This window comes from Mytilus edulis, chromosome 8 (assembly GCF_963676685.1).
Source record: "Mytilus edulis chromosome 8, xbMytEdul2.2, whole genome shotgun sequence".
In the NCBI taxonomy this organism is placed as follows: Eukaryota; Metazoa; Mollusca; class Bivalvia; order Mytilida; family Mytilidae; genus Mytilus; species Mytilus edulis.
In genome coordinates this window covers 89,338,424-89,361,830 of record NC_092351.1, presented here as the reverse complement: position 1 = coordinate 89,361,830, position 23,407 = coordinate 89,338,424, and the positions used below count along the sequence as shown (strand labels likewise).

At 31.9% G+C, this 23,407-nt stretch overlaps 1 long non-coding RNA gene across 3 annotated transcripts; it reads right to left on the bottom strand.

Annotated features, from left to right (window-relative positions):
* Positions 1-13,232: 13,232 nt before the first annotated feature.
* Positions 13,233-22,551, bottom strand: LOC139487178 (uncharacterized). Of its 3 annotated transcripts, none has more exons than XR_011655783.1 (5): positions 22,452-22,551; positions 21,323-21,403; positions 19,932-20,112; positions 18,321-18,414; positions 13,233-13,450 (listed from the first exon to the last, which is right to left on the bottom strand). It is a non-coding gene; the product is annotated as an uncharacterized lncRNA (long non-coding RNA). The 3 variants fall into 3 exon arrangements; XR_011655785.1 differs by lacking the exon at positions 22,452-22,551 and adding an exon at positions 22,296-22,443 and having other exon boundaries at positions 21,314-21,403; XR_011655784.1 differs by lacking the exon at positions 22,452-22,551 and adding an exon at positions 22,296-22,443.
* Positions 22,552-23,407: the final 856 nt, after the last annotated feature.

Below are 23,407 nucleotides of genomic sequence, written 5' to 3'. Positions count from 1 at the left end.
AACTTAGCCTAATAGTTTCAGTTGAAAATATTTTGTAAAAATGTACAAACTTATGAAAATTGTAAAAAATTGACTATAAAGGGCAATAACTCCTTAAGGGATCAATTGACCATTTTGGTCATGTTGACTTATTTGTAAGTCTTATTTTGCTGTACATTATTGTTGTTTACAGTTTATCTCTATCTATAATAATATGCAAGATATAACCAAAACCTGCAAAATTTTCTTAAAATTACCAATTCAGGGGCAGCAACTTAACAACAGGTTGTCTGATTCATCTGAAAATTTCAGGGCAGATAGATAATGACCTAAAAACAATTTTAACCAATGTCAGATTTGCTCTTAATGCTTTGGTGTCTGAGATATAAGCCAAAATCTACATTTGACTCCTATGTTCTAGTTTTAGCCATGGCGACCATCTTGGTTAGTTGGCCAGGTCACCGGACACATTTTTTTCTATACTAGATACCCCAATGATGATGGTGGCCAAGTTTAGTTGAATTTGGCTCAGTAGTTTCAGAGGAGAAGATTTTTGTAAAAGTTACGACGAAGGACGACGGACGCCAAGATATGAGAAAAGCTCACTTGACCCTTCGGACCAGGTGAGCTAAAAAACGAGAAGCGAGAACGACATCAACAAACGACAACTACTGTTTTTTTGTGTGATTTTTTTATTACTAGATCAAATATTTCATGATTTTTTATGACTGTACTTTTGATTAATAATTGATTACCAAGTTTAATAAAAACATAATGTGTGTATAGCAAACATATTAACTTTGGCTTGAAAGACGTCTATTTAATTGTTTTCGACTCGCTCTGCTCGAAAAAATTACAAGAATAAAATCCTAAGATTGAGCGCGTTCGTTCAGCAATCTTATTAAAATTAATATATATATTAATTTTCTCATACACATAAGTATAACGAAATCAGAGATATACCTTTTAATTATATTAGTTTGTCTAATTTACAAATGTAGTATTATTTGTAGTAAATTTACTGACTTCTTTAATAAAGGATTTGAATAAGAATGTGTTCATAGTACATAAATGCCCCACTCGCACTATCATTTTCCATGTCTAGTGGACCGTGGAATTGAGGGTCAGAACTCTATATTTGGCATTAAAATTAAAAAGATCATATGATATAGAATATGTGTACTGAGTTTCAAAAAAAATATATCTGTACATTAAGTTCACTTTCAGGTATAGAGATGCGATTTTTTTTCTGAGACAAGTGCTTGTGACAATCCAAAAGAACTTGCAGTCATTCGGTGTTCAGTAATTCAGTACTTTGATTGTTTGAAAACGAGGTAAAAATACCCTGCCTTATTCGGTATGTGTTTTTAATAGACCTTTTTTTTTCTTCTGTTTTGTATCGATCTCATGCGTTAAGCCCTTTCCACTGATTTGTATAGTTTGTTCTTATGCTGTGCTGTAACAAAACTGTCCCAGCTGTTTACAAGCATGTTAAACGTTGCAATATATTGCATGTGCCTGCTCCAACTCAGGAGCATGTAGTTCAGTGGTTGTCGTTTGTTGATGTCTTTTATATGTGTTTTTCGTAATTCATGTTGTTTTAACATAGGCCGTTATTTTTCTCAATTGAACTGTTTCATATTTTTCAATTCATGGACTATTGTAGCCGACAATACCGAATGTTTTTTCCTCATTATTGAAGATTATTTGGTTGATTATATATAATTTCTTACATCCACTACATTTGAACTTTGTTGGATAGTTGACTCATTTGCACTAATACCAAATCTTCTTATTAAAAGTTGAGGGGTTAGTGTATTTCTTTGGAAAATTTCAATGTTTTTCTCACAGGTCAGCCTGAATATTTTGACATTTTGCTGTGCTCTTGGATTTGAGTTAAGAGCCAACCAAAGCTCACGGCCTGTTGGTGGGTAGTTGATGACTATATGGTAAGCTCTGGATGTCTTTTTGAGTATTGCATACGGTGATTTGGTGATGGCTTCATGCCATACATTGTCCCATTACTTTATATAGACAGCTTATCAGTCAACCTGATCTATCAAAGTAGCTCTCCTCGCCTTTTGTATAGTTAGACGAAAAACAAGATATAAACTGACTTAGCTTGTTATCTACATGTTTATTTAATATACTCATATAAATATAAAAAAGAAAATGTGGTATGATTGTCAATAAGACAACTCTCCACAAGAGACCAAAATAACACAGAAATTATCAACTATAGGTCATTGTATGGCCTTCAACAATAAGCAAAGCCCATACCGCATAGTATGTTATAAAAGGTCCCGAAATGACAATGCAAAACAATTCAAACAAGAAAACTAACGGCCTAATGTATGCACAAAAAATGAACGAAAAACAAAAATGTAACACATAAACAAACGACAACCACTGAATAACAGGCTCCTGACTTGGGACAGGCACATACATTTTGAATGTTGCGGGGTTAAACATGTTAGCGAGATCCAAAATTCAAGCCAAATTGATATTTTTAAACAATATAAAAATAAAAAAAGTGTAAAAAAAATAATATTTAAATAAATGTTGAAAATATTATTGTGTTTGTGAGTGGAAAACCACTTAAAATTGCAGAAATATTCAAAAGTAGCTCTCGATCGCATTTTTGTTCTGCGGCTACGTTAACGGAACACCAATCAAGTAATCGATCTTCATGACTAAGGCTTCAATATTCAATGGTATAAAATATCATGTTCTGAATGTCGTAGACTCAAAAAGACTTCAAGTTTGAATAGATCTACGAAGACTGAAGAACGTTCATGTGTGGTTTGGCAATTGTACATGCCCACGACACCAATGTCCAGATACTGTTCTGAAGATGTTTTGAGAAGTTACGATGCTACCGGACATGGAAAATTAAACTGTTACAGTATATTACAGAACACAAAACTGGTTATCTTTGCTGTAAATATAAGTTAAAAACCGGACATGGTTTACATTAAAGCCAAACATCCCAATCCCACGGCATCAAATAATTTAAAAAGAAAACATATGACCTTTAACATTGGAGGGCTAAACTAACATTGAACCGTGTCCAGGTCCTAAGTAGAAAATAAAGAGATGTGGAGTAAATGTACACGGGACAAAATCGCACACAATATATAGAAAAAATACAAGTTATTAATGAGCAGGGCTTTTATTCCTGTTCTTCATCTTGAAAGGTGCTAAAGGGTCTTCAACGAGGAACTAGACCATTGATTCTCATTATACAAAAGTAACATAGGTAAGTGCATCGGACTACAAACACATAAGTTCCTGGTTCGATTCCCGTCCCGGGGAGAAAATTTCCAATCCACTATTAATAAATCTGTTTAAACTAACAATAGCCACACACTTGACTTTATGGATTACGTTATTTTTTTCTTCATCCTACATATGTCTTTTGATATTGTTCATACATGTAATTACTAGAAGTATTACACTGTATTTATATATTTTGCTCCGAGACCAGAACATGATAAAATAGATAAAACAAAACTTGCGCTTTAGATTAAGAATGGGTCTGAAGGATTTTGTATCATTTTTTCCAGTTCTTCTCGGGTCCTTGAGCCCTTCCCTCGCCAACAATATATAGTTTGCTTGATTTGTAAAAGGGGCTGGTTACGCTTCTGTATTATCATCTAAGATTAACCTCTCCACACTTAAAAGTAAAGATCACGTACCCTTATTGTTTAGATTGATAAAAACTTTTGCATCCGTCGACATTTCATTCGATTAAAATAATATTGATCTGACAACCGCTGTGCATGTATACTTTAACGACCTTTAAATGAATGACAAATGACATCATTGTTATTTTTTGAATGACAATTAAACAGTGTGGGGAAAGATAAATTGAATACACTTTCGTTTTTCGTTTTTTGTTTTTGTGAAATCAAAAATGAAAAAATGAAAACACTTTTGTTTTTCATTTTGGTTTTTAAGAAATCAAAAACAAAAAATGAAAACACTTTCGTTATTTGTTTTCTGTTTATGATATTTCAAAACGAAAAACGAATGGACGCAGATATACACGGACCAACAAGCCCACTTACCAAAGTACTTCGGTACTGGGATGAAAACTTGGATGTTTTGTAATTAGATTTCATGTTATAAATAGATAGTAATTATCTTAAATTAAGGAAAGTATCTCCCTAATACAAAGCTCTGATGCCTTGCCTGCCTTCGGTAATACTTTTGTACCATTTTGTATTATAACACTCCATCTTTTTAATAAGCTTCAGATTTTCAATTATCTTAACTCAAAACATCACTGAAGAAACATTTATTGTCGAAATTTGCATCTGGTGCAGAAAAAAGGGGGAGGGTGTGTGACAAGTAATTGTGATTAAAATGAATAACGTTCCATCAAACATTACAGATTTAATTAAAATGATAAGAAGGACATTTAAATGTGACTTCAATACATATTTACTACTTAAACACACCTTTTGTATTTGAAATTTGACCGAATTTGTTACTTTGTACAAAAATTATCTCTTACATCTAAAACAACTCGTGCAATACAATAGCTAATATGGTTTTTAATACTGTAGTTTACAGACATGGGTGACAGGGTTTAATTAATGCAAATTGTATATCTTTTTATTGTCCGATGGTAACGACGAACAAATATTTAAACCTTATTTGATACATAAAACAGATATGAATATGTTTATTGTTTTTGGTACATTGTGTTAAAAACCGTTACATATCTCTATGAAGAAACGAATATTAAATATCTTATTTATTTCATACACAATTAATTATTATTTTTAAATATTTGTACCTGATCATGAAGGACATAACGTATTAAACTTCAAGACAGAAGATAAGAAATACAAAAAACAAATCCATGTATTTAACAGTTTTTCAAAAAGTAAACAAAAAAGATTAAAAGCCTGGTTAGAGTAACTTTAGTGGTTTGTTTAGTATTCCTACACTGACTGGAACATGAACTGTTATTGTCTTTATGACTAAGGTTAATATTTGTACAGTTGTAACAAACAAGAAATTCAGAAATCCCCTAGAAATAGATATAAAAACTAGAATTGTATCTTATTGGACAAAGTTAATTACCGGTAAAGAAAGTCAGCTCGCTGTTGTAATGTTTAGATATCTTTTCAAGTTGGCACAAGAAACAACATCTCGATCGCGATCGTTAGACAAGATGAAAAAGTCTTCTAGCCAATTGTGGATTCTCTTACTTATGGTCATTCCAAAACTTATCACCTAACATTAAATCGATAATCAAACAAAGTCTAGAAGTTCAGTTTTCACAGTCATGGTCGGAAAAGGTAAACGATTCGCCTAAAACCCTTTATTATCGCCTAAACAAGACATCACAAAATTTCGAACACTACCTTAACGTACTTGATGATAAAGATGTAATAACAATGTCGCGGTTTAGGACAATGAACCATAAACTGCCAATTAAAAATGGTAGATGGCAAAACATTCCCCGAGAACAGAGAAAGTGTCCGTTTTGCAGAGTTGCTATAGTTAACGAATACCACTATGTAATGAAATGCAGCAGTCTCTTGGCAGATAGAACACTGTTTATTGACAAGAAATACCTAACGAATTGTAAAATATCTATAGAACACTTACATGTTGACATATATAATGGAGACATATTTTGTTTTAAGCAAAGAATGAAAACCCGCGGTAAAGAATGGGCGATGACAAACAAAACCACAAATACCATGGTTGTCCAACCAATATGAAATTGAGAATGGAAATGGGGAATGTGTCAAAGAGACAACAACCCGACCAAATAAAAGACAACAGCAGAGGGTCACCAACAGGTCTTCAATGTAGCGAGAAATTCCCGCACCCGGAGGCGTCCTTCAGCTGGCCCCTAAACAAATATATACTAGTCCAGTGATAATGAACGCCATACTAATTTCCAAATTGTACACAAGAAACTAAAATTAAAATAATACAAGACTAACAAAGGCCAGAGGCTCCTGACTTAGGACAGGCACAAAAATGCGGCGGGGTTAAACATGTTTGTGAGATCTCAACCCTCCCCCTATACCTCTAACCAATGTAGTAAAGTAAACGCATAACAATACGCACATTAGAATTCAGTTCAAGAGAAATCCGAGTCTGATGTCAGAACATGTAACCAAAGAAAATAAACAAAATGACAATAATACATAAATAACAACAGACTACTAGCAGTTAACTGACATGCCAGCTCCAGAAGAACAAAACTATTAAAATTATTTTAAAAAAGGTTATTTTATCAGATTGGTACATCAACAAACATAACAAACAAACAGGCAGGAAGTGGTATGGTATATATCCAGCCCTTATCCTTAACAACAAAGACATTGCTCAAATCTGATAGTTATCGCAGTTTTTGACATACAGTTCCAAGCAAGAAACATATTATAAATAATCATATATCTAAGACAAATTTATCAATCAGTACTTATTCCAAATCCGATGGATTTTGAAATTGTTCATTCTCTATTAATCAAATATTTTTGAAATGTTGAAATAGTCAAAGCGCTATCATTTTGTGATGTTGGTTTGCAGAGTTTGGGTTACTGATTCACAATCATTTTCACATTAATCTATCCTGTCTGTTTGGGTTCTTCGTCCAGTTTTGTCAATATATCGGAGGTAGATAGCTACTGAATCCCACTATAGTAATCCCATTATAGTGTTTGACAGCATTTGATTTTACCAATATTTATGGGCCTCCCCTGTTTTATACTTGTTTGCTTTCGGAAACGCCTACAATAAATACCATGGTGAAGAATAGATAACTGATGTTTTGTTGTCATCTGTTTACCACCAAAGACCTAAGCCGTTATACCATTACGGTACCATTAGATATGCGTGTTGACTGTTAAAATGTCATTGCTTAGGCCAACATATAATTTAACGATATAAAACTTGCTAATAAATGGAAGAGCTTACAAAACAGAAAAGACAAAGCAATAACCAATTCTGGAAAAAGAATATATTACTTTTTTTTTTACATAAGTGCCTCAATTTTGGCCACAAAACTTAAGTATTTTAAAGCTTTTAATCTGAAGGGTTTGTAAAATTCAAGAACGTATATGATAACAATGAAACGATAGCTTAATAGCTACTTTTTTAAAGATGACTCCAAACACAAAAAAAGGGTATTGTGATCCGAGCTGATGACGAGCTGATGACGTCTCGATGAAAGAACACTGTTGAATATATATACATTTTAGATCTCATGCAATTGAAATATTTCGAATGTGCAAATATGTCACGTGTAGAATCGTGTAGAAACGTATAAAAACCAGTAAAACCAAGAGAGTTTCTATCAATATGTGAAAGAAACTAAACTAAACAGGATGAGTGCATGATGGTGTAGCTTTGTCTTGTCAACATTATTGCATCCTTTTTTCCGCCTTAATTGCTTTACAGTATACTAGTATTTATTGATGAAAAGACATTTTTCTTATTACAAAGTTTAATAATGGTCTACATATATGTTACCGATATTTTCAATTTATCGGTTTTCTTTTTAGCACTAAATTAAATTCATCACGTACTGTAAACCTACATCAATACAACTCAACAGCACTTCAGACCAATCACATTTGTAGTGCGTCTGCGTACTAAATTATAATCCTGGTACCTTTGATAACTATTGGTGACTTTTGATTTGTTCATTTTTCCATGTACTGTTTTGTTATGTTTTGTTATTTTCTTCTTATTTCGATTTTTTTTTACATTAGTGTTGTCAGTTTCTCACAATGTGTACATTCAAGAGCAGGATGTGCTGAATACTTCGGAGCACTTGAGACCAAACCCAGTTTTAATTTTTGATAAAGTGTTTTGTAGGCCTTTTTCTTTCTTCGTCGATTTTTGTATCATAGCCTTGTCAATTTGTCTTCGAATTGTGGTGTAACACCTGCTTTTGGTATAGTTGACCTCCTTTTTGAACTTCTGATGCAAGTAATGAATGAAAGAAAAAAATGACGTACATGCTGTGTAGTGAGATGCATGTTTAGAAAGGCGATGACATAACAACTGGAACTTTTTATCATGTATGAAAAGACACCATTAGAACATGTAGAAGTTGTTGGCAAACATGCATTTTACACATAGAACATTCAAGGGATGTGGCTAATCGTTTTAACTAAGAGAAGTTTACAAAAAAATACCGGTCTGTTTTAAAACGAATGTTGAAACAGTATTTTTTTTCTCCATCACATTTCGTGTACCATCATAACGCTTATATCTGCGAACGGAGTTCTTGAATCAATTAGTCAGGAAAGGATATATTGGGGGGGGGGGGGGGGGTTCCTTGCGAGTTTGAGTGAGATTTATAATAAGAATAATAATACTCATTTCGGAGTGGATGAAATGTAAATATTTTGTTCCGGAATTGTACATTATCGCTTGTGGGAACTTTTATTATTTTCCTCAATAAATGAATCGAAATGATTGTCATGACGGCGATAATGGGACATCAATTATAAAAGGAGACACCATGTACCCGGTAATCTTGGTTAAACGACTCATTATTCTTTCAGAATTTTATCAGAAATACTCTACTTGGAGGATTATAGTTCTTAGGAGAACATTTTACTTGTTTAACTACGTTTATGTTTGGTGGTTGAATAAGAAAACAAATATACAATGGGTCGATTTGAAAACACATGAACAATAAGAATACGGAAAAACTATTACGGCACTATCTTTCAGTAGCTGTGAATACTGTTCGATCTTTTGTCTTTGAGTTGGTTGGGATTTTTTCTATGTGTCTCGATTCAATCTGTCTAGTAAACCCTTTCCCAAATACTTATCACATTTTCATGCACCACTACACAAGGACAACGTACATACAAATATATACGTATACTGAGAATCTATTTACAATGCAATAATACTGTTGCTTGTATTATAGAAAGAAATTGTCTGTCGTAAACACAAAATCAAAATAACAAACACAACCAATGAAAGTGGATATCATATATATTATCATTTAAACTACATTTTATTTTAGTCGTACTATACATTTATTGCATTTCAATGCAAATATTTAAATCAACTTAATAATAATTGGTTACATGTATGTATTCAATATACACTTGTCTCTAAAGTAAAATCATGCTAATGTTAATATTTCATATTACTTCTAAAAAGGTATATATACATCATGTATCCAGTGACAAATAGAGTATTTTAAAGTTTTTTGTGTTTTTCTATTATATCATGATATACAATGTAACACAACATGTTTTATTAACTGACTTAAGGTAGCACAATACAAAGACCCCCCCTCCCCGAATCAGACAACTTTAAACTAATGTAACTTCGTTCATCCAGCTTTATATTGTATAAATAAGGTACCAACAGGACTAAGAAAGAATATTTATTTCAAATGTTAATAATTTCATTTTGACATGATTAGTACATAGTTATTATGTAATTAGTTGGTATAGAAAAAAGTAAAATCACAAAAATACTGAACTTACAGGAAAATCAATTCGGAAAGCCCATAATAATAGGGTGATGTTCACACTTGAATGAAACAAGTTTCTTTTTTGTCCATAGCATCTCAAAATACTTTATAGATTCTTGTTTGACCGTCAAAAGAGTGTCTCGGATTGTGCCTGTTGTATGTCATTCTCTCATAAACCGTCAATAAAGTTTGCAACCTCAATTAATAAAAAATACTTAATTTTATTGGGTATACAATTTATTCTATTGATGTTTTTAAGATACATTGGTCAAGTGTGAAAATCAAGCATATAGGGTCACCCGTCTAGGAGCTAAATTTATTTAAAACTACATGTTCATGACAAAATCAATGTGTCACAATTGAATAAATATGTATTTTTCTATTAACTTCAATAAAATTCACACATTTACCATGCGGATACTTCAGGATTAGCCTTTAATCATTAATCACTTAGGTGTTGACCAGTAAGAAACATTCTATTTCAGCAAAATAAATAAAGAAAATGCCACTCTATGCATCAAAAATCAGATTTGGCGGAAAATGTTAAATCGTTATTGACCTTGCTGTATGTCACAACTCCGCCCACCATGATACTATTAAGGATATCAGAAGTTTATTTACACATTACATTTACTGTTTTCCATATGGATTTTATTCATTTAGTAAATAAAATAATATATGTTGTTTTGTTTTATTGTTACAAATTTTTTTTTTCATTTTTGCAGTTGGAAAATGAAATATTTAATATGTATTTTCTTTTAGAAATAATGTATATTAAAATATTCTCCCAAAGAAACTCTGGAATAAACATCAGAAACATTAATTGTTGTACAAAAACACTTGATTAGTATCGATACATTTAAATTTTGAATCTTCGAAATTGTTGGGTTTTTTTCTTCTGCCAGCTCCAATATAGAATGTATTTTTATTTGGAATTCAGTATTTTCATTTTTTCCTTACATTGTAATCCCTGATCCACCTCTTTCTCAAAACTGTTGTTTCTATTGATGGTCAGTAGTCATAAAGCTATCAAATGATTCTATTGATTAACCATAAAGTACTGCCGACATGTTCTCAACTTGTATCAGCAAGACACGTGCATTTGCTTAAAAAACTTATTATCATCAAAACTCATTAACAGTTCAAGATATGTAAATATTTTTGTCTTATATTAAGAAGTATAACAAAAAACAGCTGTGAATGGAATTTTGATTAAAAAAATGTGCTTTTGTATTGTGCTACCTTAAATGCACACTAAAGACATCATTTATGTGTTTGGGAATAGACTATAAGAATCTATAAGAAAAAACACATAACAAAAATTATAATAAAATAATGCAAATAAATCCATTCAATGGTTTACTTACAAAGCATCCATGTAGGACTCATATCATATTGATGAAATCCAGTCAATGGTGTACTTATAAAGCATCCATGAAGAACTCATAATTTTTATGAAATCATCAAATATTTGTTCTAATAGATAAAAATGGCATAAAGTAAGGTAAAGGCCAAGAAAAAAAAAATTTAATTGCCATATGATAAAGACACTTGTTGAAGATTATTTTTTAATTCAAAAAATAATTTGGATGCCAGGTTGCTGTAACTACGGAAGCGTTGTAACGCAAATATCTTGATTTCAATTTTTCATTAAGTTTTGTATATATGTCCGTCTGTCATTCATTTCGGATGTGATTTACTAGTAGATACAAAAAAGAAACATATATACAAGACCAAATCATTATAATAAATATGCATAGGAATAATGGAATACTTGAAGTGCAATTATACATAAATTTAGACTGATTTGTGCATCAGAAAAGTATATAATTTAACAAGAAAATAGATATAGTTTAGTAAATAACGTAACGGTACCCAAATTGCACCGACTACCCAAATTGTACCTTTTTAGTAAAAATAGCAGCGGAAATCATACAAGATTTCCTAGAGGCTAAACAATTTGTATTTTCATGATTTGATACTACGCACGTCTTTCAACATAGGTAAAAATATTTAGATTTTTACAAAATGTGCTCGGTATTTATCAACAGATGAAGTGTTTACTGAAAAAACAAAATGTCATCTTTTTAAAATTCGCAAATACAATATGTTACAAGTATCCATTTCTTAAAAAATGAAGAGTAACGCATGGACAAATATCCTATTGTTCAAAATATTTGAACAAATTAAACAAAAGCTCTGTTATTCGACTTTTGACGATGCGAATATAAGCATAAATGCAATTTGGGTACTCCTCATAACAGAATCATTATTGATTTGGAGGGCAGTTCAGACCAATTTTTCTATGATTCCTTATGGATTGAAAATCAATTTGGTGTACCTATATAATAAAGAAGGATAGGGCTAACAAAAACACACAAAATGGAAATTTTTGTCTTGATCATAAAAAAACGTAGTTAAAAAAACTGTCAAAATAGGTGCAATTTGGGTACCGTCACGTTAGTCATATTTAAATTGTAAAATAAAAAATAATGTCATACAATTGTGAAACTTCCAAGTCAAATAGACAAAATGATCTTTCTGCTTTAAAATGAATTATTAATATGGAAAAAAAAAATTAAATCTCAGAATATGATCAAGATTCTTTGATAAAAAGTCATTGAATTTTCATTTCAATATAATGAAGTATTTTTAAGATGCTTGGGTAGCAATTTGAATAGAGAGAACATAGCTTGTTTGAATCTAACCTACACTAGTAAATGTGCCACGCATGATAATCATGCGAAAATCATGCGTAAATCATGCGTATTTTTCGCACGGAAAACGCCCAAATCGAGCTACATCCGATAATCGTGCGTAAACTTACACGCATGATTTTCGCATGATTCCCGCACGAAAATTATGCGTATAGAGCTACGTGCGTATTACATGGAATAAGTATACACATGAGAATCATGCGTTAATAAAAACACATGATTATCGTGCGTAGTTATGATAAAACTATGTAGTGAATTGTTTGTTTTTAATGTCTGGATTTGATAAGTTCTTCTTTTTTTAATGTGTTGACAACTTTAGGTATTTTCTATTTTCATTTTTATACAAATATAAAGTGAAATTTTTTGGAAAATATATATACTTGTTTGATATTTATGTCACAGTTGTATTGCTGGAACTTGCGATGAAAGTCAATATACTTCATTTTAAAGCAAGATAATTGTTATCTGCATTTTCTTATAAGTCACCTAGTGTGAAACTAAAATATGTTTCTATTGCAATATACACATACAAGGATTTTGGTAAAGAAATCTCAATCATACAATAAATTGTTGCTAAAAAAGGTGAATATTGATGATAACTCTGATTTAAAATCCATTTAAACATTCTACATTCTACATGTATATTCAAGAGTACAGCAACATAATCCCAAGTATTTCAGTGCTTGCCTCTGGTTCGTATCATATTTTGTTTTCACATATTAACTTGTTAAAAAAAATTCTCTTCTTCTTACGTGTCTTATGTTTGGGTCTTTTTTTTTATAGCTCACTATACCTGGTTTTTTATTCATTGTTGGAGGACATATGGTGACCTGTAATTACTTACTATATCATGTATATGTACATCATTTGAACAACTCTTATGGATATTTTTCTCATTGGCAATTCAACCAAATTTCTTTACTATTATATGATTTTTGGATCATATTATATCAAGAGTAATTGTCCTCAACAGTGATTGTGTAAAATATAGTTTTCTTTTTACAGTTTTGAATGTCTCCATTTTCTTCAAACTTTCTTAGTACAAACACCAACATATGAATTTCATTCTTCTAACTTTATTTCCAAGTATTTTTATTCACAAATTTATTTCTTCAGCTTTCAAAGTACAACATGTACATGAATGTCTTTTTCATGAATCAAAATATTGAGTTTTTCTTGTAATATTTCCAATGTTTGTGAAGTTTTTCCATGTTTGTGAGGTAGTCTTCTATGTTCTTTATTGGTTATTCTTCATCATGTTCACTGTGAATGGTAACTGAAATAAAATATTCATAAATAATATAAATTTGACTTAAGTAAATTAAGTAATTCGATAATAATTAAAATTGTAATTTACTTAAGAGGTCTCAAACAGCTTATAATGTATACGCATATAAAAAAAAAAGATGTGGTATGATTGCCAACTGTCTATTTCTACAAGAGACCAAAATGACACGGTCATTAACAACTATAGGTCACCGTACGCCTTTAACAATGAGCAAAGCCCATACCGCATAGTTAGTTATAAAAGGCCCCGAAATAACAATGATTGCCAATGAGACAACTGTCTATATCTATAAGAGACAAAAATGACACGGACATTAACAACTATACATGCTATTGGTCACTGTACGGTCTTCAACAATGAGTAAAGCCCATACCAAATATTTGGCTATATAAGGCCCCGATATGACAATGTAAAACAACCCTTCCCCTAACCTGGGACAGTGGTATAACAGTACAACATGAGAACGAACTAGATATCATTGAGAAGGGAGCCATCTCTGTGGGCCCCGCTGTGAATAATGTGCATTAAAAAATTGTATCTTTACCTTAGGACATGGGTTTGTCAACTGAAATCAAAGTTTTTGACCTTGACCTTTGACCTAGGAAGTTGTAATTAAATTATGACACACCCTTTGGTGTTGGTTTATAAACATTTCAAGTATAAACTTTAAAATGATAACGGTTCTCAAGATATAGAGCGGACACGATCTTTACCATAGGACATGGGGTTGTCAACTGAAACCAAAGTTTTTGACCTTGAACTTTGCCCTAGACAGTCATTCATAAATTATGACACACCCTCTGGTGTTGGTTCATATACATGTCAAATATAAACTTTGAAATCATAACGGTTCTCAAGATATAGAGCGGACACGATCTTCACCACAGGACACAGGGTTGTCAACTGAAACCAAAGTTTTTTTAACTTGACCTTTGATCTAGGAAGTTGTACATACATCATGACACACCCTCTGGTGGTGGTTAATAAACATGTAAAGTATAAAGTATGAAATCATAATGGTTCTCTAGATATGGAGCGGACACAAAGTTAAAGTGTTACGGACGGACAGACGGACGGACGGACAGACTGATCACTATAGGGCCCTAACTATAAAAATCAGTTGAAAAAGGCTCAACTCATCAGATGGACAAAAATACAAGTGGACATGTTTGTTTTAGAATGTTAAAAAAACTGCAGTAATGTCTATGTTTATTGTATAAAGGAGAGGCAAACTCTTAGTTAGAGAATGGAAACTAAAAAAATCACCATTTTTTCCATTTGTAAAGGGGCATAACTCTATACAATAAAAATGATGTCACCAAAATCCAAAAGTGATCTTTGTTCTGATGTTATACATTTGTACTATAACTAATAAGCATTGTGTTTAAGATTCATAACATTTGGCTGAGGCAAACCTTAAGTAAATAAACTCATCATAGATACCAAGGACTAAATTTTGTATGTACGCCAGACGCACGTTTTGTCTACAAAAGACTCATCAGTGACGCTTGAATCCCAAAAAGTTAAAAACGCCTAATAAAGTACAAAGTTGAAGAGCATTAAGGACCAAAATTCCTAAAAGTTTTTCTAAATCAAGCTAAGGTGCATGAGGTAATCTATGCCTGAGGTAGAAATTTACTAGAAAAGCCTAAGTATTTCAAAAATTCTAAATTTTGTGAACAGTTAATTTATAAATATAACCATATCAATGATAATTCATGTCAGCACAAAAAAGTGCTGACTACTAGGCTGGTGATACCCTCGCGGAAAGCTCAGCAGATTGAGAAATGAAAAATTTAGGATTTTTTAAGGGGCATTTCTCTAGAACGGTAAAAGCTTTTAGGGATGCCACTTAAATTCAAACTTGATCTGCATTTTGTGGTAATAGGCATTGTATACATGTTTTACATCATTTGATTGAGGCAAACAATAGAACTAAAGAATGGAAACCAATTTTGTAAATATATAAGGATGTAGTGACAGACAACAATTAAATGCCCCTCTGCTTCAGCAAAGGCATAAAAAGGAGATGCACAATGGGATTATGTGGAAAGTTTCAATAAATTATGAATTACGGGTTTAAGCAGAAAAAAACAAATGCATAATATGCGTGTTCTAGTGCTCAGATAAAACAAAGTACATGTCATCCAATTTTATAAAAATCTATGTGTTTGACAAAGTTATTGATGTCCAATAAAACAGATCTAGAGTCTAGACACATTACTTATAGTTTAAGAAAAATAGACCAAAACACAAAAACTTTACACTGTGCAATGAACCGTGAAAATGAGGTCACGGTTAAATAAAACCTGCTCAACTGACATAAAGATCATAAAATATTTCCATGCACCAAATATAGTTGACCTATGGCATATAGCATTAGATAAAAAGACCAAAACTCAAAAACTAAACTTTGACCACTCAACCATGAAAATGAGGTAAAGGTCACATGGCATCTGCCCGCTAGACATGTACACTTAACAATCATTCCATACACCAAATATAGTAGACCTATTGCATATGGTATGAGAAAAACAGACCAAAACACAAAAATTTAACTATAACCACTGAACCATGAAAATGAGGTCAAGGTCAGATGACACCTGTCAGTTGGACATGTACACCTTACAGTCCTTCCATACACCGAATATACTAGCCCTATTGCTTATAGTATCTGAGATATGGACTTGACCACCAAAACTTAACCTTGTTCACTGATCCATGAAATGAGGTCGAGGTCAACTGAAAACTGTCTGACAGACACAAGGACCTTGCAAGGTACGCACATATCAAATATAGTTATCCTATTACTTATAATAAGAGAGAATTCAACATTACAAAAAAAATTGAACTTTTTTTTCAAGTGGTCACTGAACCATGAAAATGAGGTCAAGGACATTGGACATGTGACTGACGGAAACTTCGTAACATGAAGCATCTATATACAAAGTATGAAGCATCCAGGTCTTCCATCTTCTAAAATATAAAGCTTTTTAAGAAGTGAGCTAACGCCGCCGCCGTAGCCACCACCGCCGTAGCCGCCGCCGCCGGATCACTATCCCTATGTCGAGCTTTCTGCAACAAAAGTTGCAGGCTCGACAAAAAAAAGAGATTCGTTAACTCGTGATACACACAGAAACGTAGAAAAAAATGAGCAGTGCCTTTTCTCATCATAAAAAGTGCCCTGCCCTCCACTGGCACCCTGCCCCTTTTGATTTCTAGCTAGAGCACTGTAGACTAAACCTAAATGTTGACCATACCAGACAGAATCTAAAATTGCTATCTCTCGCTTTTGCCAAAAAAAAAATCTCTGCAAAAAGCAATACATATATTCATTAACGCTGTTATGGTTTAACATCCTTCTGAAGTTCAATATTTTGGCATTATAAGTCATACTTTCCTAAACTGCTCTAAGTGACAAATGTTTTTACACTAAATTCCTCGAAGGATAGATATTTCAGTTTGAGAAAACAAAATTTTTGCACATTTTATTTTTAAGTACCGGGGTACCTATTGACAATGACTGATGAGTCTAGTCATTTCTGGTTAATTTTGAGAGTAGGTTCTTATATATATGTTGGGTGCTGTCTTCCATAACTGTATGTACATGTAGTTTTAATTTTTTCATTGGTTAACATTCTTTATCTTTATAGGTTACTTTATGGTATGGAATTTGATCATTGTTTAAGGCTGTACAGTGACAAGTGAATGTTTACATCTTAATGATCTTTGTCCCATGGTCTTTTAATTGATAGTTGGTCACATTGAAGATCATACCTCATCTCTTCATATTTATATGCTGGTTCATTGAAAAGCTCCCAGGTTAGGGACGACATCAAAAGATCGATGTAGGATAAAAAAAACTTAAATCAAATAGTTTGGGGGTGGGGGGTCAACATTGCTGCAAGTTTTGATAATCTAAAATCAATTTTTTTCCAAATTAAGTTAAGACGGGGGTGTGGAGGTCAGTGAAAATACTATGTGAATTAAGTTGTTTATCCTTCATTGAACTTTTGATGTCGTCCCTTACATGTACATAATTTAATTGTTATATATTTGCAAATACATTCTGATAAGGTCAAAAAAATAAAATGTTGATTTCTATTACTTATTCTAATGTCCAGTGGCAAATATTTTATGGAGCAATATCAGGGGAGCAGGGGAAGAATGCCTTGAAGCATACTTAAAATCGGATTGACGTAAAAAGAAGCAACAGTTTACATATTCGATTATCAGTGTGTATCATCGGTACACCAAACATGCCAAATATAGCTGGTATATAGGTATTTCGAAGTGTGAAAGGCTTTATATCGTACATGCATTTAATTCTGCACCGTACACAAGGATTTATGTGGTCAGCTATACACCGTACACATCCCTTCTTTTGGAATAAAATATCGAAAAAATAGCATATATATGTATGAAAGATTTCAATGCAAACTATTGAAACAGTGACAAACAGCTATACATATTACACATACACACAGTGGCCTTCTATCAGAAAAAGAGTTGCAATGAATATAGAATCATATTTGATGAGACAAGCGCGAACTTCTTTGACAAGTATTTGCACATTTTTTTAGTAAGCATTCTCGTTTTTGGGAAAAAATGAAACTGATCTAATCATCAACCTACGACCAAATCATTCCTTAAAACAACCATTATGTTTAGATTGAAGTACACATTCCATGTCAGAAGAAAAATCGATCACTACAGCTTGGTTAGTAGCTATATCCGCTGTACCAATGAAACACGGTGATATTAAAAAACATTACAATAAAACTAAAAAGTTTTAAATAGATTATATCATATTACAATGTATTATCAAAATTAACTGCAATTCTAAAGATGAACTTACTTTGATATCAGTTCTTTTTGTAGTACATTCACACCTACATGCACATGTTCACCAGTGATTTTAATACTGTACTTTCCTTTCATTTGGCAATAAGCTTAAATTGTAAAATTGTAAATCTTAAGAATTTAATCAAGTAGTCCAAACAAAAACTACATGTACATTTGTAGTATGAGATAATGCTAACTAATTTATACCTTTACTATATACTTTGCATTGTTAGTGAATTTAAACAATACCTAAACAAACAACAGAAAAAATAGTAACAGTTTAGCTAATAAAATATATGTACAGTATTAACTTGTTGTTTAAAAGGATCTTTTCTGCTGTCTACAGTTTAAAAATAATTTCAGGCATTAACTACTGATGTTTTATATTGGGTCTTGTTTTGTTGTTTTACGTTAATAGGCAAAATTGTTAAAATACACCATTTATAGGAAATATTAAACTCATGAATATAACATGTAACTGTTGTCATTTGTTGCCATCCATATGATACTTCATGCATTTAATAAAAGAACAACCTTTCAATGTACCTTGAAAATGGATGAATAAATTTGCTGTCAAAAAGCAATAAAAACTACATTTCTTTTTTTCTTTTCTTATAAACTTTTTCTTAAAAATCTACAAGAAATGTAAACCTGTGTGGGATTGCTTGCAATGCAATTTTCCTTACGATTTATATTCAGTATATCAGACATAGCTCCTGTCAACATATTTGATAGCACTTAGTTCAAAACTCATACAAGACCATGCTGATATAGATAGACCTATGATATGAATTACAAAAATATCTGACAAAAAAGATACCTTGTCATACCAACAACTGGTTTTAGAATAAATGTGTTTAATTCTGTCAAAAGACCCTATAGGTTAATCAATATTAAAGCCAAAATATGCAATCTTTAATGACCTGACAAGAGTATGGCAACTATATATCCCTTCTTAATAAGTCTGATTAAAAGTTTTATTAGCTTTTGAGGTGAATGCTGACATTTTTGTGCTTTGTAAAGAATATTATCATAAAAGATTGGATGTGAAATACCTGAACGTATAAGATGTCTGCATGTTGAATGATAAATATTTAAGAATAATTTAATTTTGGATGTAACGCGTCTCCTGATTGGCTGGCGTTATTTTGTTATCAGCCCATATACATAATTTGGTCACGTTACCGTGACGTCATCAACGTTTTTTCATGGTTTTCTACGGTTTAAAATGGAATTTAATTATAAGAAATGACTGTAATATGTTTTCTGTCTATTCAAAATAACATAAAAAATGTGGTGCACACTGTTAAATAACCTGCTACGCGCGTTATTATAATTCAGTGTGCGCCAAATTTTTATGTTATTTCTTCATAGACAGAAAAAATATTACAGTCATTCCATAAATGAATTCCTTATACCGATGATAAAATGTTTTGACTAGTTTGTGATATCGAAAACCCTGGTGTAATAATTTTTCACATGTGGGCACCGGACATTTGTATTCGATAATTCGTCCCTCCAAAATTTATTTTGTCAGACGGGCGTATAAAAAATCTTTGAAACTACATGTACAGAGTGTGACAAGAAAAAAATATTCAAACAAAGTTTTCATTTCATTACATACCTCTCATCACAAAATTATTCATTGACTGCTGCTCCTCATATGCACATAAATCAATATGACGATCTATGACTATACTATCTATTTAATCTAGAAAGCAATGCCTTAAATGAATTCTGTTCTGTTGCTAAAGCCATGTTAGCTTCTCCTACTTCTTGAAGGACTTGTATTTTCATTCAAAGTGCTAAAAGAAATAATGTTTAATAAAATGAAGTAAAAATATCTGCCAAAATTGCCTTAAAATATTTTGATATGGCAAACTGGCTTATTATGACTTTTTAAACAAGACCACCAATTAGTTGCCTTGAAAAAGTTTTACCATTTTGATCTTTTAAATAAAACAACCAAACTTGCCATGAAAAAGTTTGACTATACAAAAACATTCATTGGACTGTTCTTATCAAGAAAATAAAATCAATATGACCCTTGAATGAAGAGCTGAACAAAAGTGGTTATATTTTAGCTCCAAATTCGACATGATATATAATGCCAATCGTTGGGCAAAACTGTAAACCAACTTATTTTCGCGACTTTTGTGAGTAGAAAAATAACGCGAATATAAATCGTCGCAAAAATGTAAAGCTTGGATCTTTCATCATTAAACTACATCAGGTAAATAACAAAATCGCGAAATTAAATGCGCGAAGTGGACAAGAAAGGCTGAAACGCGAAAATTAGTTAGTTTACAGCAAGTCATTTTAATAATCATGATACATGCATGATCATGTACTTTAAAATTTGAAGTTATCTTAATTACACCAAAAGTCTTGTTATTGGCTTTGAACTAGCTGTTGGTAACTCAGGGAGTACTCTCAGATATTTACTTAAGTCTTTTTTGTTAAGGGGATGTCTTTCTGCTTTGTTTAGATTGATGAGTTAGGCCTTGTTCACAATAATATTCCCAGATAGATGGGTTTGTCATCACAAAACTACTAGTCTAGCCCCATCACATTTTGTACATGAGTATCAGCCTGTAATTCAGTGGTTTGGTTTGTTGCTGTATATCATATTTTGGTTTTTTTTTGTTCTTTTTTTGTACATAAATTAGTCTAGTTAGTTTTCTTGTTTGAAATGTTTTACAAATTTATCATTTCCATTTGGGGTCTTTTATAGCTGACTATTAGATATGGGCTTTGCTCATTGTTGAAGGATGTAAGGTGACCTATAGTCATGATAGCTGTTAACTTTTATTTAATCTCTGGTGAAGAGTTGTCTTTTCTCATTAGTGTAAACAATATTGTACTTTGAAAATATTGTAAACATTACAATATCATGTGAATCTTGACAGTTTTATTAGGATTGGAAAACAAGTGAATTTTCATTTGTACAAATTTCTCTCTTTTCTCATTGGCAATCATACCACCTTTTCTTATTTATATATTTACATTACGTACTATTAAATAGACCTTTCATCTCCTCCAGGGGTCCACTTCCCATGTACAACACATATAGCCTGACAGCATGATTTTGAGTTGCTATCAATTTTTTTTAGATATTTTGGCATTACATTTGTTAATCATGTTAATATATTTAAACCTCTGTCTGCTTTAAATTTTCATATTAAGGTATAAATCAAAGGCACAACAGTGCCTTATTGCAATAATCATGATAATCAAATAAATTGGTTGCTGTTCCTACATTTTTGTCATTACGTACCTTTTGTTATATTTCATTTTGGCCTAAAAATTAGCCCCAAAATATAGTATTTTTGTCTTGGACAATTTTTTTAAATCTTAAAATTTTGTTATAACCTTTGAACCAGTCGACTCAGATTAAAAAAAATTATGGCGCCAATGAATTTCTTTATTTTGTGCTCTTTCACAATAATATATTTTTTTCTGTATTTTCTGTACTTCATATAATTTTTGGCTAACCTTGATAACATTGTTACCCATGGTCATTTAACAGGGTTTAACAGCATGATTAGTGTTCTTTTGACTTTTCTTTAATATTCATCTGGATTTTACTCATTTTCACAAGTAGGGATTTGACAGGATTAAACACTTTTCATTTAGTGGGGGGATTTTTTTTAAATTGTTAAAAGACAAGTGGGGCGAATTGGTGAAAAAGTGGGGAGATTTGTCGGCAGGTCGAGTTGTCTTGCTTCCGTTCTTGGACTGATTAAAGGGTTTACATGCATCACAGGGGTTTGTTACACTTTGCCGTGTTTACTATGCAACCCCAATTTTTCGGGGTTCGTATGGATGGACAGTGAACCCGGCAAATTGTAACAAACAGAAACCTCTGTGCATGCATAACCATGATAACATTTGACATGTTGTACGCCGGTATAAAGTCAAAAGACTGTAAACTATAGCTCTAGCATCTGCTTTTATCCATTTAAAACATGTGTAAGATAATATTTACCTTTCGTTGCGCTTTCCAAGTACAAAATAGTGGGTACATAAATTCGTCAATGTTCCGGTTGGTTTGACTTTCATCATGTTCATTTCAATTTTTTGTTCGCCGGTTTCTTCCAGTTAATCGACAATTAATAATATATTTATATACTAAATTTTTGACCTCTCAGTTTGAATAAATACAGTGTCTTGTATTATCTTTCTGGCTGTCTCTGTCTAATCTTTTTAAAATACAGTAAAAAAATCAAATCAGCAGACGCACGAGCGTCCCTGGATTTTGCGTCATAGTATAAATAATGGGGATATACATTGTATAAAGAATAATGACCAAAAAAAAGTGAAGAAGAAAGAACAAAAAGACTTGAATTGAAAAATAAGCAATATTTATATAATATCATATAGACTGATTATCAGTTATTTCCTTTGTGATGTGGGATGGAATTTGGGAAAATTGACAAACCAGAAATTAATCCAATCAGAGAATTTAGAAATCTCAGTAGAGTGTAAATAAATAAAATACAACACATAGGAATACTCTTGGTTTGTTAGTGTTCCTGCGGAAGATCTCTCCAGCTTCCTCCATTAATAAAAACTTTCACCTTCGAGAAATAGTCAATACTGCTGACAGTGGCGCAAAAATGAACAATCAATAAGTCTTAGATGCAGATATAAACATTTAATAAGTGAATTATACATTTTACTAATCTGAATTTAAAAATGTATTATATTATTAGGAAATATACTTTAAGTTTGCTACGGTCTCTGTGACTTAGAATTGCACACTTTCGTTAGTTCCTTTGTAATGGCCCGTAATGTAAAGTTATTGGTGTTTTACTGCATGCACATTTTATATTTTTAATAGGCTTTCTCGCGTTTTATTGGATTTATGGTAATAAGTTACCAGATTAATTTGTATCCTTCTTTGATTTCACGGTTAACAAGAGACACACAGCTAAAGACCCTGTATTGTTATTTTTTATCTTATCTTTTCTTACCCAATTTTATTTTCACCTGTAGGCTGGAGAAATCTATCAAAATTTCCTACCAAGTCTGTTTTTGGTATACATCGCAATTTTAAAATGTGTTCACATTTGATCTTAACTAACGACTTTTTTGCAA